The following is an 18,886-nucleotide window of genomic DNA, read 5'->3' as shown; positions in this document are numbered from 1 at the left end:
TAAACCATGCATTAATATAAATACTAAAGTACCAATTTTACCCACCTATCTACCCAAACACCAAAATATGTAGCAAACTGATACTATCTCCCTTTTGACACCTATTGTCCTTCCCATACCAACAAAAACCAAAACAAATGAGGTTTACAAAAGGTGATATATGTGTCCTATTTGGTCATTTCACATCATTCAAGGCTTCCTAGAACCGGAACCACCATGGTTGTTGGTAGGAGACAGGTTGAGATCAGTGAAGGAGGTAGGGACATTATTGACATTTTGCCCACCCATGGTCAACCTTTGTTGCATCAGCTGTGAAAGCAATGCTTGATTCTCTTGATTTAGAAGCTGTGCTTTCTTCCTTAGCTTCTCATTTTCTTGCATGATCATACAGTTCTCAACATACAGCTTTGAGTTCAATCTCTCCATTCTTTGATTTTTAAACCTGAAATCAAACCAAAATCGAAACTTTAATCAACAAAACGGTTCAATAAACAAAACCCACATCAAATCTTTAGATAATTTCAAAAATGTCACAAGTTCAAGAAAATAAGAAAAACAGAGCATGACAAAAGTAGTGGATTACACAGGGAATCAAAAAAAAAAATTATGTAAAAAAATTAAATAAATCAGTTAAATAAACAAAACCCACATCAAATCTTTGAATATTTTAAAAATCAGACGATGTTTTGGGCCAAAAAAGATTTAAAAAAATCAAGAAAATGAGAAATACAGAGCATGACAAAAATGGTGGATTACAGAGTGTGAAGAAAACAAAATCATGTAATATAATTAATAAATCGGTTAAACAAACAAAACCCACATCAAATCTTTCAATATATTAAAGGACAGACGATGTTCTATGCCTAAAAAGTAAAAAAAAAATAAAAAAAATCAAGAAAATGTGAAAAACAGAGCATGAGAAAATTGTTAGTTTATAAACAAACAAGAAACAAACTTTTTGAAAAAAAACACAAACAATCGATTAAATAAACAAAACCCACATTGATTCTTCGTATAATTTTAAGATCAGACGATGATTTAGATTTTAAAGGTTCACAGATTCAAGAAAATGTGAAAAAATAGCACTTCAAAATTGGAAGAACAAATAGAAAATCTGTATTAAAGAATGGTATAACCAAATACACACTCATCTATAATTAGCTTTCGTGCTGTGTTAAACTCTACAAACAAGAAAAGAATAAAACTTTATAATAAACAGTGAGTGTATGTTTTCAAAAAAGATCACCTTAGGATCACCAAACAAACAAAGACTGACTCTGTTTATTTTATGAATCTTGAACAAACAGAAGAGCAGTGATATGTATATATAGTTGGAAAACAGAGGGTTGGGGGTAGGGGTAAAGTCTTGTAATAATAATAATAAGTAATAATAATGAGAATGGAGATTTGAAAGGATGTGAAGGGGTGGGAAGAAGACGGCTTGTAAGGGAAAAGATTAATGTGGTTCTTGTTCTACAATCATCATGATATCAGATTTTTGGTTCAATTACGTCAAGTGAATGATGGGGTCTCAAGTAGGGGTACTTTTGGTATTATGAATTTTACTAATAGTTTTATCATTTATGTGAAAAAAAATAATATTACCAAAGATTACTTGTGTTCTGTAAAAGGGTATATTTGTATTCGCTATTCGAATTAACTGGTTTAGTTTATAAGAGCTCGAGATTGGTCTTTTTCAGTTAGTTTACGAGGGAAGAAGCTTGGTTTCATTTTGTTACGGACTCTGTCTAAAATTTGAATTTACTTATATTAAACTTTGTAGCTTGTGCTTGCCTCGTTTATTAGATTATCTCACTTATAAAATATATGTAAACATTTTTAATTCATAAATTCATTTAGAATTAATATATAAGAATATGTATTATTTAAGTTTTATTTGGCCACAATTTAATTATAATAATATTAATTATATAATTCTAGATTTGTAAGATAAAATACAAACATGCAAAGATATCTCGTGTCTTAGGGAGTGTACGGTGAAAGTAAACCGACATTTATACGAAAAGATAGAGAGACTGTTTCTATCATAACTACTGATTCGATAAATATTATATTCACGTAAATAATGAGCTCGATTATCTCGTATGTTAATTTTAAGAAACTTCATTTATAATAAGCTTATGAAGAACACGTTTAATAAGACAATTCACAATGTATCATTTTTGTGCATTTTTAATATTTTAGCATTAATTTTAGGAAACTTTATTTATAATAAGCTTATGAAGAACACGTTTAATAAAAACAATAAAAAATGTATCATTTTTGTCCATTTTTAATATTTTACCATCCATGGTAATCTATTAAAATATATATATTTTAAATGCTATGAAAGAAAATAAAATGGTATTTAAGTTGAATATGGAGGTTGAGAGAGACGCAATGATGGTATTGGATTGGTTGCAACAACGGAGCCCTCATCCTGCCCATCATCACCCCACCACCCTCTTCAAACTTCATCATACATTTTTCTGGATCATGTTTTTCGTCTTAACTTTCTTTTTTCCATAAATAAAACTTATATACTTTCGATCATATATTAATTCATAAAAAAAACATGAAAACTTCTATATAAGATGTATAAAAGCTACCAAATGTGATGAAAAACTTAACATTTTTTTCTAGTGGTCATTAATATTTTCTAAATAAGTTCAAAAATCTCAGGGTTGTCGTTAAAAATCAGGGAAGTTAACCGAAAAGATCATTAAACGTTATATATAAAAACGGAAAAACGTTGTGAGTCCGCCAACCCCACAACGTATATACAAGGTCCGCCCAAGGATTTCGTGAATATATTTATTTAGTTATCGGGGGAATCTATACAGTGTTAAAAAAATGCATGTATTATACAGGTTGTTACACGTTTTTATATGTTATATGTGTATCTGATATTTGAGTAATATTGATTTATCAAATGAAATTTGGCAATCTAAAATGATTATGATTCTTGCAAAAGTTGTACTAAATTTATGTTTTAGCATTGAAATTGATGGAAAGATGGAGTGATTATGCATAATTAATAAACGAATGATTAGGGTGGTTAATCACTTGGGTGGTAATTATTTAGCAGCATAAATGGTTTTCCACGAATTTCAAAAGTCACGGCTCGACGCAAAGTTTATATTTCTAACTCATAATTGTGTTACCTGTAATGAGTAATATCACATTGTCCTTTTAATATACTTTTTTTTTATAATATTTGTGTAAAATGTTATAAAATAAAGAGGTTAAATTTACCTTTTACTTTATATGATGTTAGTTTAATCTACAAGTTTATGTCTTGTCTGATTTTTTTTTTTGTCATTTCGTTCATACCAGTTTAGACGTTCTATTTCTGACTAATTTAAGAACACCATCAAGGAGTATACTTATCTGTGTGAAAAACTTCTTGAGTCAGGTTTCGAACCAGACATCAAAAGATCTCAAGCCTTAACAATCAATCCATCATCCTCACGCCACTAGACTATAAAGCCAATTGCATTACTTTATAATTAGTAATTTTGTATCGTAAACACATGGGAGGAAGGGACCTTTCTCTGCTTTTTTACTTACAATAATTACTGTCTTTTATAAGTTTTTCGCATAAAAAAAGTTACCAATTTACCTCGTTACAAGAATTCGATACTCGTATTTGAGAATTAACCTTAGATGGCATCTCATGCATCGGTCATGTTTGCTATCTTTGCCCTTTAGTCACATTAAAAATAACAACGAAACAACGCAAAATTAAAATCTAGATATAGTAGATGATCAAGTAATTTACATTAACTTTCCTATGATGGATAAGCAAGTTCTTTGTAAATTGGAAGATACAAATGCAGAAAGACGAGTCACTTTTTATTAAAATAAAATAGTGATGTTCATGTTATACATAGAAAATACACAACAATGGAAAAACAATGGCTTAAACTTTAATTAACCTTAATATTTAGATAATAACTTAATTAAGACAATGTGACAAAAATTAGTGTTAGTTTATCATTGATGCTATATGTCACACATACTCCTTAACACTTGATTGATCACCACTAGTCATAATTAAACAACAAAACACTTAATCATGATTACACACTCAAGAGTCAAGATCAAATATTAGAGAAATTAACAAGTCAAAATTCTACACACTGAAGAGTCAAGATCAAAAACACTTAATCAAGACTACACACTCAAGAGTCAAGATCAAATATTAGAGAAATTAACAAAACACTTAATGAAGATATCTATATCAACATACTAATTTATTGAAGATTAATTAACAACTTAGTCAATGTAAATTGTTAAATTTTATAAACTTATCAAATTTTATAAACTTATGATAAGTTTATGAAAACATATATTTAAACAATACTAATTACACTTTGGGTTGTCTTTCATTTAAACTAGGGATGCAAACGAGACGAGCCGAGCCCGAGCTCGATTAGGCTCGAGATGGCTCGTTTCGAGCTCTATTTTCAAAGCTTGAGCTCGGCTCGTGAATGGATTTTGAAGCTCGAGCTCGGCTCGGGCTCGGGTCGTTTACTATTTATCAATTATTTTTTGTATAATTGTAATTATTTTATATTTTTTTTCTATTATAATTTTATGTATAAAAGAATATATATTATTCAGTTATCTTTATTTATTTTTTCATAACATTATATTTATTAATTAATAATTATTAAATATATATGTTAAACAAATTATATAAATGGCAGGCTCGTTTAGGCTCGCGAGCCTGCTCGAGCTCGATAAGTAAAGCTCGGGCTCGGGCTCGTTTATTAAACGAGCTTATTTTTAGGCTTGAGCTCGGGCTCGGGCTCGATAAAGCTCGGCTCAAACGAGCTTTTTAACGAGCCGATCTCGAGTAGCTCGCGAGCAGCTCGGCTCATTTGCACCCCTAATTTAAAACATACATTGAACAACCAACCTTCATCAAATGCTTAAGTCAAACTCTTAAGAGGCAAAGGTTGAAGTTTTGGATGAAGATTATAAAGTATGTTTAACAAAAGGAATGAAATATTTGGGTTGTGTTGTATTGAAAAGTGGGAGGTGATAGGGATGACTTCGCGCATGTGTTGGTCAACCAAAAGAAGTTGAAATGAACACAATGACTATGTATGTGTAACGCTCACATTACCAAACCGAATGTGAAGTGGACTGGCGTCCATAGTCGCTCTCATCGACTGTCGGGTGCCCAATTCCTATCCTTACATCTCATATACTTTGATATAAATAGAACTAATGACGACATACGTGCGTTATGCCAAGGGTCACTACTCACTAGAATCAAGCCTAGAACTAATGACAACATAATAACATGGAGCATAGGATCCGTGGTTGCGAACTATTGAACCAACGCTTCATTGTTCATCATCTAAATTTAGAGTATCGATATCTTATTCATATTAGCTCCGGTTTGGATACGACACCTAGTATATGATAATTAAATTAATTGTAACTATACATAACTTATATAACGAGTGTCGATGCCATAGAACTTTCAAAGTCGTCGTTCAAGTATTTAGGCAACTAATTCGATGGTCTAGAATGAAGATACACACCTTGTTTGATGGTTGGCGTTTTATTTGTTAATTTCATCTCTATTTTCATGCCCATGTTCGACTCCCTGAGGTTTTTATACGAAATATTTTTATAGCACGTGTATGCCACAAATCTTATTCCACTTACTCATATATATATATGTAGGTTTAGGTTTTTATTAGCTTATGTATATTGGAGTTTTTCTAAAATGTCTCATTTTAAGAGAGAGATTCAATTATATACCTCTAAAAATCAAATTTCTTCTTTGTCCCTTTACTAGCTCGTCGTCGGCTCCACATTAGGAGTTCGAGATGACATTTTATTAACTAGCCGTCTCCCCGTCATGTTCGCTCAAAACCTGTCGTCTCACCGTCATATTAGCTCAAATCTCGTTGCCTCCCCATCATGTTAGCTCAAACTTATCGTCTTCTCACCATGTTAGCATAAACATTAAATTTAATAAATTTTGTTATTTGATAAATTACATCTAAATAACATACACATAAAATTATTTTGATGATATGCACTAGTTTTTTTAGTCGTTTTATTATCCAAAATCCAATATATAAGAATTTAAAAACCAATCAAATAAAAATGTTGAAATATTTTTAAAATTTTTTAAGATCCATGCTTTTAGTAAAGGTCAGGTGGAGTTTTTTTTAGCTAACATGGCGGGGAGACAATGAGTTTTGAGCTAACATGATAAGGAGACAACGAGTTTTGAGCTAATATGGTGGAGAGACAGCAAGTTAATAAACATGTCGTCTCGAACTCCTAACGTAGAGCCGACGACGAGTTAGTAAGGAGATAAAGAAGGAATTTGATTTTCGGAGATATATAATTGGAATCTCTCTCTCAAAATGAGACATCTTGGGAACTTTCTCTATGTATATTTGTTATTTACCTATGTTGTGTTATTTTGGTAAGTTTAGGTTTGAGAGCTTCACAGCTTTTTTGTGTTATCTGTGTCTGTAAGAATAAATATATTTTATATATTTATTTATATGGTCATCATTATCATTTATATAATAATAGATCAAAATAATTAATTATACCTTATTATATATTAGTTTAGTAATTGTTGATGGACCATATTACTTTTAATAGCTAATAAAGGGTTTCCCCTTGGGTGTATATATAGAGAGAATAAATTAACATCATAACCTAATCTCACACACATAAGAAAATCATGTGTCTCATCTCTCTTCTAAACCGGGTTTCTCTCAAGAACCCTAACCATCCTTAAATATACATCCTAAAGGGGAACTCGACCAAGCTGACAACCATGTCATCTACATCATTCTCTTTTGCGATTACTACTCTCCATGCTGTAACAGGTACACATATAATTATAGGTTTATCATATTATTCATGTTTTCCATTATCACCATGAGAAATTGATCAACATGTGGTATCAAGAGCGATGTTGTTTAATCGGTTCTTCATGGTTTTCCATTAAATCTGGATTTAAACCGGAAGACTTGAATCTAAAATCTTGATAAAACCTAATTAAAATTTTTTTATGCTTGTACTCATTGAAATTGGTTTATAAATAAACTGTTTAAATCTTTTAGAACCTGATTTCACATTAAAGACCTGTTAAAAATTTATGGTTTTTCGGTGATGTTCTTCGTGCTCATCATGGGTTTTTCGAAAATAATGCATATTTTGGTTAAAATTTAGATTATGATTGTGTTTTTTCCTAAAATAATTGAAAAACAAATCTCAAAAGATTTTTTGAAATCTAAATAATTATTAAGAATATAAATTTCAAAATTAAACAAATCTTGGAGATAAAATTAATCTCTAACAATTTGAACCAAAATATTATTACCTTAAATAATTTTTGGATTTTAATGCTTACCGAAATCTCGGTCAATCTGAGATTTCATCAAAACCGAAATCTAATTAAAACCGAGATCCCATTAAAAACCGAAAATATTAAAAACTGAAAACCCAATAAAACTGAGAACTCATAATTTGACCGAGAACTCGTTACTAGAATCGAGAACTCATTACAAAACCGAAAACCAAAACTTTTCTAATCCAAACAGGTTATTATTAACTAATTAAATGTTTTGTAAATACTTAAAACTTAAAAAAAAAATCCTTTTACAAAACATAAAAGCTTTACTTGAAAGAATTTTGATGTGTCACTTCTGCCCAAAGGTGACGTATTACACATCTACTCCTCATTCAAGTCTAATTACAAAGCTTTGTTAATTTTGTCTACATGATTTAAATGTCTCATTTCTACCCAAAGGTGATGTGTTACATTTATATCCAACAAAGTTAACTCGCGCATAATTAAAATAATTGTCTCACTTCTGCCCAAAGGTGATGTGTTACAATTGTTTTGCACACATATACTTAAATAAATTTTAATTATGCCAAAAGGTGATTTATTTTTTGTTTAAGTAGAAATTTTAATTATAGTCTATTAGTTTGATGTTAATAATAGACCTATCACATTTTCAATAAAATATAATGATCCGCACATTAATGATCATTCATTAATCTAATGATCATAAATTTTAATATGTATTATTTTAGTATCCCATAACATTACTCACTATAATTTTCTTCTATAAATAATTATCTCATTCAAATCATCCACTCTAATCTCAAACCCAAATATATTTTGCTTCATAAAGAGTTTCATTAACTTTTATCTCTTCTCGTTTTTTGATTATCATCAAGAGATGACCATCTCGTTGTTCCTAATAATATTAATAAATAAGAAACCTAGAGCATGAAAAAATGGGATGAGTCAAACATAATGTCTCTTATGATAATCAATAAACTCATGCTATCAAATAGAGTTATCCTAGATTTAGTTTTTCCTAAAACTAATCTAATATCTATTAAATAATTAAAATAACTCATAAGATGCATGTGTTCCTTGAAAATTCTAACTATAAGGTTAAATGGCATTACCGAATACATCATAATGTACAGTACCATGACCCATAAAAATTAAGGGCTCACACATGGAAATAAGTACACTTTTCTTATGCATTACATACTAAAATTTTCTATTATTACAATTTGTTGCCTTAAAAATCAACTATAACACTCACAAGTACAAAAGGAAAAACGAGTATGTTGATTAGCAACACATGTAAAAGAAAAGAATATGGCAGTGGAACATAAGATGTTATTCAACTCACTACCACTAAAACCTTAAAGAGAATAATTCTAATGTTCATTGACAAAATACAAGTATTACTTCCAACTTTAAGTTCTCTAAGGAGAAGTCTCATTGTAAAAATATGTCATTATATTAGGCATAAGTAACAAGACTATCCATAATTCAAAGAATATCTGGCTAAAACAGTAGTCGTATATTAATGATATTTAAGTATGCTAATCCTAATATTCCAATTAATACATGATAGATTGAGTCTAGTTTTATAATTTTCTTTACTGATATCAACAAATAACTAACATGAGTGTTTATGACAAAATTTAAATGCTAAAGCTATTATAACCATAAAAAAACTGTCTTCTAATTATGCTTTATGATACCTTAAATATTCTAAAGATTAATCAGAGTTTAGTATCATACTTAAGCTACAATATGACAGTTACGAGGTTTGCATAGCCAACATAAAGTCACTCTTACTTTAAACTCTCAGATTATTTGTTATCAATATCTAGACTGAAACATTTTAAAAATAGAACTAGATGATATTATATACTTTCACAACTTTTGTTACCATGCAAATAAAAATTTAACAAAAGACAAATGAGACTTATAAAATTCATCCATTAAAACCAAGTTTTATGATAAATCATGACATGGTTGATGAGGGTGATTTTTCATCTAATCTCATTCTTAGTGATTTTAATCATGTGTTAGATGCCCTAAACATAACTTGGCATAAGGAATAAGTATGGGTCCACCATAAGTTATATTTCACTGACATCCGTGGAACTTATTCGTACGGAATATTCAGACATAATTCTTTTATCATTTAAAAGGCTTTTACTTGTATCTAATCTATCTTCTATGGTCCACGGTCTTAAAGAGATCCATTCATATATACTTAATACGATTTCTTCTAAATATGTCCCTAAGTTTATTATGACATCTGGACGTTAATGAAATCAAATCAAGTCTAGCACATATATATAACAGATTCCCATGTCACGTACATCATTGAAACTTCTCTTGTATATTTCCTAGAGATATTAAAGATCAGTGGGAGCCTTAAGTGTCTCAATCATAACTTACAAGATTTGCAAGAGGTGAGGGAGTGAAAACTTTATATTATCTCAATTACACCTCTTGTACAAGACACTGCTCCATCACAACACTATTCTATCAAAACTTATCTCTTTAGAATTTACAATCTCTTACAAAAGTTTCATTGTTGCTTAAAGTGGGCAAATTCGGATTTCTTACTAAACTAATCCTCAACAAGAGAAACTCCAACAATTTATATTATTAACTTGTTTATCTGTTAGAATCTATTGGTTTATAAATATTGACCCTAAGCATGCTAATTTCCTAACGGTTTCTAAGGTCAGTGGGAGCAGTAAAAGTCCTTATAATGACTTGGCAAAAGTACAAGAGGCAGGGGGAAGAGAGTCATTAAATTTTACTCCAAATTTAACTCCAATTACACCTCTTGTACACCATACTGTACCAACTCTTACACACTTAGAATCATGAAAATGATAGCAACCTAACCAAGAGCTAATTCATAAAACTGAAACTTCAAATAAACCAAATTATCAACTCAGGAGGTCATCTAGGTTTTAAAACCTACTAACTTTGATGATCATGTAAGCTCCCTAACAAAAGTTGAAATGGATGTTGGAAAGTTTAATGATCATACCCCTTTTAATTAAACCATTAAATCAATCAATATTCTAAATGGAATAAAGCTATTATTAGCAAATTAAACTAAACTTCATAAGTCAGAATAACGTTTAAGATTTTGTTGAAACATCTAAGGGTGTTCATAACTAAATTAAATCCTAACACAAACGTTAAGACACAAAGAAGCATGATTGATTGTTAAATGTTATATTCAAGGAGAAATCAACTATCAAAGAATCTTCTTACCTATATTACAAAAGATTTCTTTAAGTATCATTATTGTTCTAGTAACTTATAATAGTTAAGAGCTACATTAGATGAACATTAAAACAACTTTCCCTAACAATTGACTTACATATTTATATGTTCATAGCACAACCTAAAAGTTATAAACTGAAGGTTAAAGAACATTTAGTCTATAAGTCAATAAAATCCATATATGGGTTAAAACAAACATCAAAATGTGATTAAATCTTTATACAATTATTTTCATAAAAAACCAAGTGGATTAATGTACATACCTCAAGATGAGTGAGAGTAACTAAAAACAAACTTGTCCTTATATAGATGACATTCTTCTGACAAGTATATGTTACATAAGTCAAAGCATTGTTCGTACATACTTTTATGTGATAGATCTCAGAGATATCCCTTACATGATAGATATCATAACATTCTGAGATAGACCCAAAGGGACGTTAGTTTTGTTCTATAATTTTTATCTTAAATGAGTCCTTATACATGTAACAAACAATATTGCTCTATTTAGAGGATAATAGGATAATTGAGATTATTACTTTATGCTTCATTAAGTAGAAGCCTTATGTATGTTCAAGTCTATACTCGTTCAGATATTACTCAAAATTGCAACACACTAGATGTGTCTAGATTAATGTGAAACATCTAAAAAGAGTATTAAAATATCTTTAAAAGAAACGAAATACTATAATTTAAAAGAAAAAGTTAGAATTCAAACCGGTAGATTACTCTAAACTTTGTCCTATTCAGAGATAAGAGAATGTAATTTTCGGGATATATTCTTATGTCAGAAGATAAATTTATCTCATGGAGGAGTCATAATGAACTGATAACAACAACGATAGTCATAACGACATAATATGTTGATTAATTACAATGTTGTTGAATATTTATTAGTGAACTCAGAAGTTTTATTAAACTCCAGATAAATTATATATTGAAGACTAATTGTGATAAAGTCAGCTACCATGTTTTCTTAAACAGTAACAGTTCGAGAGGTGCTGCATTAAATTTCGATATGAAACTAATTATTCATTTATGAACGAATTGAGGAATCTAAATTTTCGTATCGAATAAATTCATGATATTCTTAAGGATCCTATAACTAAAGGTCTACCCGTAAGTATTATGAAAGCGCTTATAATCTTGAGGGGTTTATTGATGACCATGTACAACTGAATATCGTACTATGAATGATTAACTATTAATATTTCCTCACTAGTTTTGATTTTGTATGTCTCTTAATATGTTCTGCATGCATAATGACATATAGACAAATTATTATACAAATCAAACGTTTGAAGGGCTTACTTGAAAATTTTGATCATAACTACTTAGGTTTTAAATAAGGACTGCAGTATGATTAATGGGGGTCTTGAGCTGATGTTCAATTCAATGACTGTATATCTCCGCTCCAGTTTGAGTTTAAAACTAAAATGAGTGTTAACTCCTGATCAGGCTTATCTAATACTTATAATAAATGATTACTCGGCCAAGTGAGAGAATGTAAGAATACATATATTTTATATATTTATTTATATGGCCATCATTATCATTTATATAATAATAGATCAAAATTATTAATTATACCTTATTATATATTAGCTTAGTAATTGTTGATGGACCATATTACTTTTAATAGCTAATAAAGGGTTTTCCCTTGGGTGTATATATAGAGAGAATAAATTAACATCATAACCTAATCCCACACATATAAGAAAATCATGTGTCTTCTCTCTCTTCTAAACCGGGTTCCTCTCAAGAACCCTAACCATCCTTAAATATACATCCTAAAGGGGAACTCGACCAAGCTGACAACCATGTCATCTACATCATTCTCTTTTGCGATTACTACTCTCCATGCTGTAACAGATACACATATAATTATAGGATTATCATATTATTCATGTTTTCCATTATCACCATGAGAAATTGATCAACAGTGTCGCTATTCGATTTTGGTTGTTGGTTTTGTGTTGTAGTTGCTTTGTTTTAAATACGTTAACTCGACAAAATTAATTGTTGGGTTTAGTTTTGGTAATGAAACAAACGTGATTGATACTAACCGAATTCGTGTTGACTTATGGTGCTTTTATCAAACACTGAACATCACGGCACAATGCGTTAGGTAATTACCTAGTTACCTTTAATTATTTGTGTTCAAAGGTAGTGAAGACCATATTTTCACTAATATTTCCAACAACAAATTCAAATTGAAGTGTTTAACAAGTTGCAAATTGATGTTTAATTGATTAGTTGCATTAGTAAGTCAAATATAACGATCATGGTTTACAATATTACCTCACCATACAATGTATCAATCACCAAACATCTTGACCCCTTATCACTTGGCAAAATAATTTGGGTGAAAAGGATACCCAACAAATGATTTTCTCTTTCCTTTCCATCAATTTTCAATTTCATGAAAAAGAAAACAATTATAAAAAAAAAAAAAATCTTTGGTCTTAATTTACATAACTCGAATCTATACTCTTTGATAATAATTTGTTTTTGGGTCAATTATATGAAAGTATACTGTAATTGTGTTATTATTATTATTATATGTTTTAAAAGTTATCTTTTGATGCATTAAACGAACTTAAGAGGGGACGGGGTGGAGCGTGGTGGCCCTCCATCTAGCTAGATGGCCTCAAGCACACCGCCGCCGGTGCCCCCATCTAGCGTGATGGTCATCACATTGTGAGGGGGGAGGATTTCGAGAAATTGGACCATTTCACCACACAAATACCTTGACTAACCCCTCAAAATCAATAATAACCAAAATCAAAAACCTTATCACATCACAGCATCACTCCTACTAAATTCTATCACATGTGATGGATTTTTGTGAGATGATATGGCACACCACCATTAGGTGTGATGGGTGATGAAAGTGGAACCACCCCTCCCCCTAAACATATTTGACATTACTTCGGTTGTTACCAGATTAGTTGTCACATGTATAACATACAATTGTGATGGTGATTTACTTCTAGAAATTATAAATAGCAGTTTTAATTTTAATAAATTAACCTAAAAAAATAAAAAAAATAAAAAAAATCTAATATAATTACATAGAGAATTAAAAATAAAATCATTAATCATTAGGACAAATGTGTATAGCTCTCAACCAATAGGCTATGATTTTAGATTCACCTGAAACATAGTGAAAATATTAGCTTTAAATAAAATAATTGTTATCATTAGTATCTTAAATTTTAGTAATATTAATATACTAATATATAGAAAAGTTTGATGCCTAACACTAACATTACTTAATCCATGTGTAAAAGACTAAAAGGCTATCTTATGTTTTTTCCTTTTCATTCTCATACCACTCTTTGAAAATGTTTCTCAATCGTCTTCATCATTTGCTATCTTCTACTTTATATCCGACTAATTACTTTGTCTTTTTTTGCTTCGTTTAGTCATGCAATCATCCATTACATGTATAAAGTTATTTTTCTTATGTATTATAGTATTATACATCCATATAGCTTTCATGCAACTACCTTTGCACACATACTAGACTTTCCTTCTATTAATACCGATTCAAATGCATCATGCATGTGCTAATGTATTAACTTTTTCACTCGTATATTATTGAAAAATCCCTTTGATGGTGATTGAGTGACAAAAAATTAGTATGAAATGACAACATGTTACTCTAGGATATCAACTATATTAATATGATACTTGTACATAACTCGCGTATCACAAGAGCCTTCACTGCTATATACTCCGTAACTTATAAAGGCATGAAACAATATCAAAGATGGGGTCATTTAAACACAGAGAGAAAACAAATACATAGAGACATCGGGTGGGAGGTTTGTTAAAAGAGGAGGGTGATGCAAACATCGAAGATAATAAATTAATATCAACCATGAAGTCGATGAAGTAATATATAATATGGCATTTAAGATCACATGATAAATTGTTATTTCTGGTTGGATCAAAACTTTGAAATCAAATACCTACGCGAGTGGTAATATGATTGATGTTATGAACTCTCACCTCCTAAGAGACCGCACTTTTAAGTGCTCAATGGTTTGTGAAGAAACACTAACCGGACCCCGGGCAGATTACTGGTAACCTGGGGGTTAGATAGATGTTTCCCACGAGGGGTTAGACCCTTGGAAGATGGTTCTTCTGATAACCTGCAAAACAGACACCGTGAGCTCGTCACTGAGAAGGGGGGGGGGGTTCCTCCTTGTGACCACCCTCCGGCGTGAGAATCAGACTAGATTGCTCTTTAAATATAAAAGTATATTAAGAGATTGCTAGAGCAGATATCAGGTATAATATGATGATAATGTGATAAGATATGATAAGATGAGATGGTCATACCATTTGTGGTATTTATAGCCGAAGGTAGGTTTCCAAGGAGGTATGGCCGGCTGCAACAGTGTTCCTGTTCCACCAACAGTAGCCTACGCACGTGCCCTGCTGGTAGTTGGTGGGTAGGTAGCGGCTGATAGCGACCAGGCCTGCTGTATACTATTCCTTTTCCACCAACTGTCAGCTACGCACGTGGTATGACAAGAGTTGGTGAGTAGGCAGCGGCTAATAGTGACATACAGTGTAGGAGCATGCTGCTCGCCATACTGTTGTCTATAAGCTGTCGTATCTTTAGTCAGATCTTTTTCCCATACCTCGTCAGGTACAGTACAGAAGATCTTCCCGTATCGTACGGACTGGCTTATTTGGGCGGGAGTATTCCCCCTCCCGCCCTTGTGCGGGATTGTTCCCGGCTTCGCTCATTCCTTCAGGTGACACTGAATGATTGAGAGCTAAGTGCCTTGTGCGTGTAGCCTTGCTGCGCGGGTGGCCTTCCCTAATGGCTTGTATCCGAGGCTGCGGGGACAGGCGGAGTCCTTCACCATTGGGAGGCATTTCCTGCGGGACCAGCTTGCGTACTGCGCGTAAGGACGTCACGTCTCTGAGCATGGTTGGTCCTGCGGATCCAGTTGGTTTCTGCGCAGACGTCCCTGTTTAAGGTGAGTCTTGCGGGTCCAACTGGGCTCTGCTGGCACCTACCTCTTCAAGTCCCCTCAGTCCAATGTTCTTCTCATGCGTGTTTAATAAAGTGAGGTGAACTTTTGGACTTAAGCAAAGGGTTTTGAAAAGGGTTTTTTAAGGTTTTCCATGGGGATTCTTCCGGCGGAAGTCCTTGTCACTTGCAGAAATTCCCGAGTTTCCTGCTTGGTCTTTGGGTATGATGCGGGTAGGTCTGTAACCTCCTCGCAAGTCAGGAGCGTTGAGTCCCACTTGTGTGGATTCTCCATGAGGTTTTGGTAGTTTTGAACATAGTGATCAATTATGTTAAAACCACCAATTCCATCCTGGAGTTTCAAACAACGTAGTTCTCGACGTTCCCGCTATGCGGGGATGTTATTTCCGCTTCCGCAAGCATTGCCCAGAAGATCCTTCTTGGTTTCAATTCCCAGCGGAGCGCTAGGTATGTGAAGGGTTTTGCCTTAACACTGTACCAGCGCTCGTCTTACGGTTACTTTACTTCCAAGGTATTCCTGGCGTCAATTCCCTGCGGGTGCTAGGCATGTGGAGGGTTTTGCCTTTACACTGTACCCGCACCCGTCTTATAGTTACTTGGTTGCCGAGGAATATTTGGCTTCAATTCCCTGCGGGTGTTAGGTATGTGAATGGTTTTGCCTTTACACTGTACTCGCATCCGTCTTACGGTTACTTGTTCGCCAAAGTTCACTTGGCTTCAATTCTCTGCGGGTGCTAGGTATGTGAAGGGTTTTGCCTTTACACTGTACCCGCATCCGTCTTACGGTTACTTGTTTGCCAAGGTTTTACTTGGCTTCAATTCCCTGCGGGTGCTAGGTATGTGAAGGGTTTTGCCTTTACACTGTACCCGCATCCGTCTTACGGTTACTTGTTTGCCAAGGTTTTACTTGGCTTCAATTCCCTGCGGGTGCTAGGTATGTGAAGGGTTTTGCCTTTACACTGTACCCGCATCCGTCTTACGGTTACTTGTTTGCCAAGGTAAGGGGTATTTTCCCGCTTACTTTTTAATATTTTCAAAATTTGAATTTTGAAATTCGAAAGGTTGGTGGAAAGATAGGAACAGTCCAAATCTTTGAAACGTCGTGCGACGGTCTCTTCTGACTGTCAGGACGTGCAGGAAGTTATGGTGACGTGACATTATACGGTCATTCCAGACGCTTTTTCAGGCGCGTGGGCGCGATTTTTCGGGCGCGTGGCCGCGAAAATGCTGGCACACGTCCTGTCAACAGCTGTTGCCAGCTTGCTTTTTGCCACGTGTCATAGTTTCATTGCACCTTCGATTTCTCTCTCCTCCGCATTAAATTCACCGCATTAATTGCGATTACTATATAAAGGGGGAGAGGGTTCTTTGTAATCCACACTTTCACCCTTCTCTTCTTCTTAGCGATTTCCGGCAAATACTCTCCTTTTCAGGCAAGCATTTTCCCGAAATCGTTTTCTTCTTCCTCTGCAATATGTCTTCCCATGATGCTGAAGCTGTAGCCGACGATAGGAGTACTGCTGGCGAGTGCCAGTGTGCTCTACCTGTCGATCAGTACCAGTATGTCGTCAGGAAATTCATGCTTGAGTCTCTTGAGCCTGAGTTTCCTGAACCCCACCAGACTGTGTACGATGCCCCCAGTGGCAAGATCGGGGTATATGCTGCATTCTTTGTTTATGGGAACCTTAGGTTCCCATTGACAAAGTTTGTGTACCGTGTCCTGGAGAGGCACGGTGTGCACCTAACCGAGTTGCATCCGATGGCGATTGCCAAGATCCGGCACTTCGAGTGGGTGTGCCGGATTCTGGGTATTGAGCCCTATGTGGACCGCCTGATGACCTTCTATACTTGGAGGTGCATCCAGGGGTGGTACACCCTGACAACCCGTATTAAGGGTTTGAAGATCTGCGTGACCGAGCGCAGTCTCCGATCGTGGAAGCGGGAGTTCTTCTACGTTTCTGCCCGCGCCATCCCCATTGCCATGAAGTTTAAGAAGGGGCAAGCGCTTCCGAGCCTTCATGCTTCCAGCTACCAGGAGGCGGAATGGTTCGCGAAGATATCCCGGGTCCAATCTCCGGTTTACCGGTTTGCGGAGTCCGGGATGGTGATGCTGGGGATGAGTCGGGTATGGAAGGATGCGTCCCGGTTTCCCATCCTTCTCGAATACGGTTTGAACTCTATTCCTTATGGTATGTCTTGTCTTTCTTGCTGATATGAGTTTGTCTTCTAACTGTTTTTCTTTTCAGAGGGGAACGATTTGGAGTCGCTCCTGTACCCGCGGGAAGCTGACGGTCCCGTGCGGGTGGGCACTCGTGCTCTAGACGAGAACGAGTTGCCCATCTTGGAGCAAACGGCGGATCGGTTTGTGGAGGTCTATCCGCTGGGCCACGAGATCCTGAGCCAACGGCGGCCAGGTAAGGCGATACTCTATCCTCAACCCCTCAATGCTGTACCCGCTGCTGGGATTCCTGACATCCTGTCCTCTTCTGAGGAATCCGCAGATGGTCCTCCGCTGGTGCGGAAGAGGAAGGCTGCCGGTGGGAAAGGGAAGGAGAAGGTGGCCTCCACAGCTGATCCGGTGCTCCTATCTGACACCGAGTCAGATAGTGAAGAGGTGGCGGGGAACCCCGGTGGTGAGAAGACCACTGTTCCGGAGGCTACGACTGTTACCTCCGGAGAACCATTGACGACGACGGTGACCGGCATCAAGAGACCGGCTCCATCGGGCTCGTCCCCGCCCGTCCGTACGTTCAGGCTCAAGAAAACCCGTAAGTACAAACATCCTTGTTTTTGTAGATTTATCATACTTCATAAATTTATTAACACTTATCTTCTTGTGCAGGCGTGGATGTTGACGCATTCCAGGGTGGAGCGCAGAGGAGTACCTCTCCGCCGATGACGGTAGGCTCGGTCAGCCTACCTGAGGCGACGACCCAGGCGCCTGCGCCTGCTTCCGCTGGATCAGTTGCTCAGCCCCTTGAGCCGACTGTTCCAGCCAAGATGACGTCACCGCCGGTGGTAAGTGCGATTTTTACAGCATCTTTTACCGAGCCGGCGGTTACGATTGCTGCGGATTCTGCGGCAGCGACTGCGGCGGCTGCCACCATGCCCCCCGCCACCGGCACCGACGGCCGGCCCATCAGGTACGCATGGGAGTACTCGCCAATCTTTGCCACCTTCCCATCTGCCTGACCTTTTGGATGGGTTTCCTTTGGGTTCAGGTGATGGGTTCGGCGGCTATCGGCCTG

Source organism: Bidens hawaiensis, unplaced genomic scaffold (assembly GCF_021521415.1).
Source record: "Bidens hawaiensis isolate Kalapana, Puna unplaced genomic scaffold, B.hawaiensis_p1.1 tig00008375_1, whole genome shotgun sequence".
In the NCBI taxonomy this organism is placed as follows: Eukaryota; Viridiplantae; Streptophyta; class Magnoliopsida; order Asterales; family Asteraceae; genus Bidens; species Bidens hawaiensis.
The sequence above is the reverse complement of the archived record's forward strand: the minus strand, read 5'-3'. Positions refer to the sequence as shown.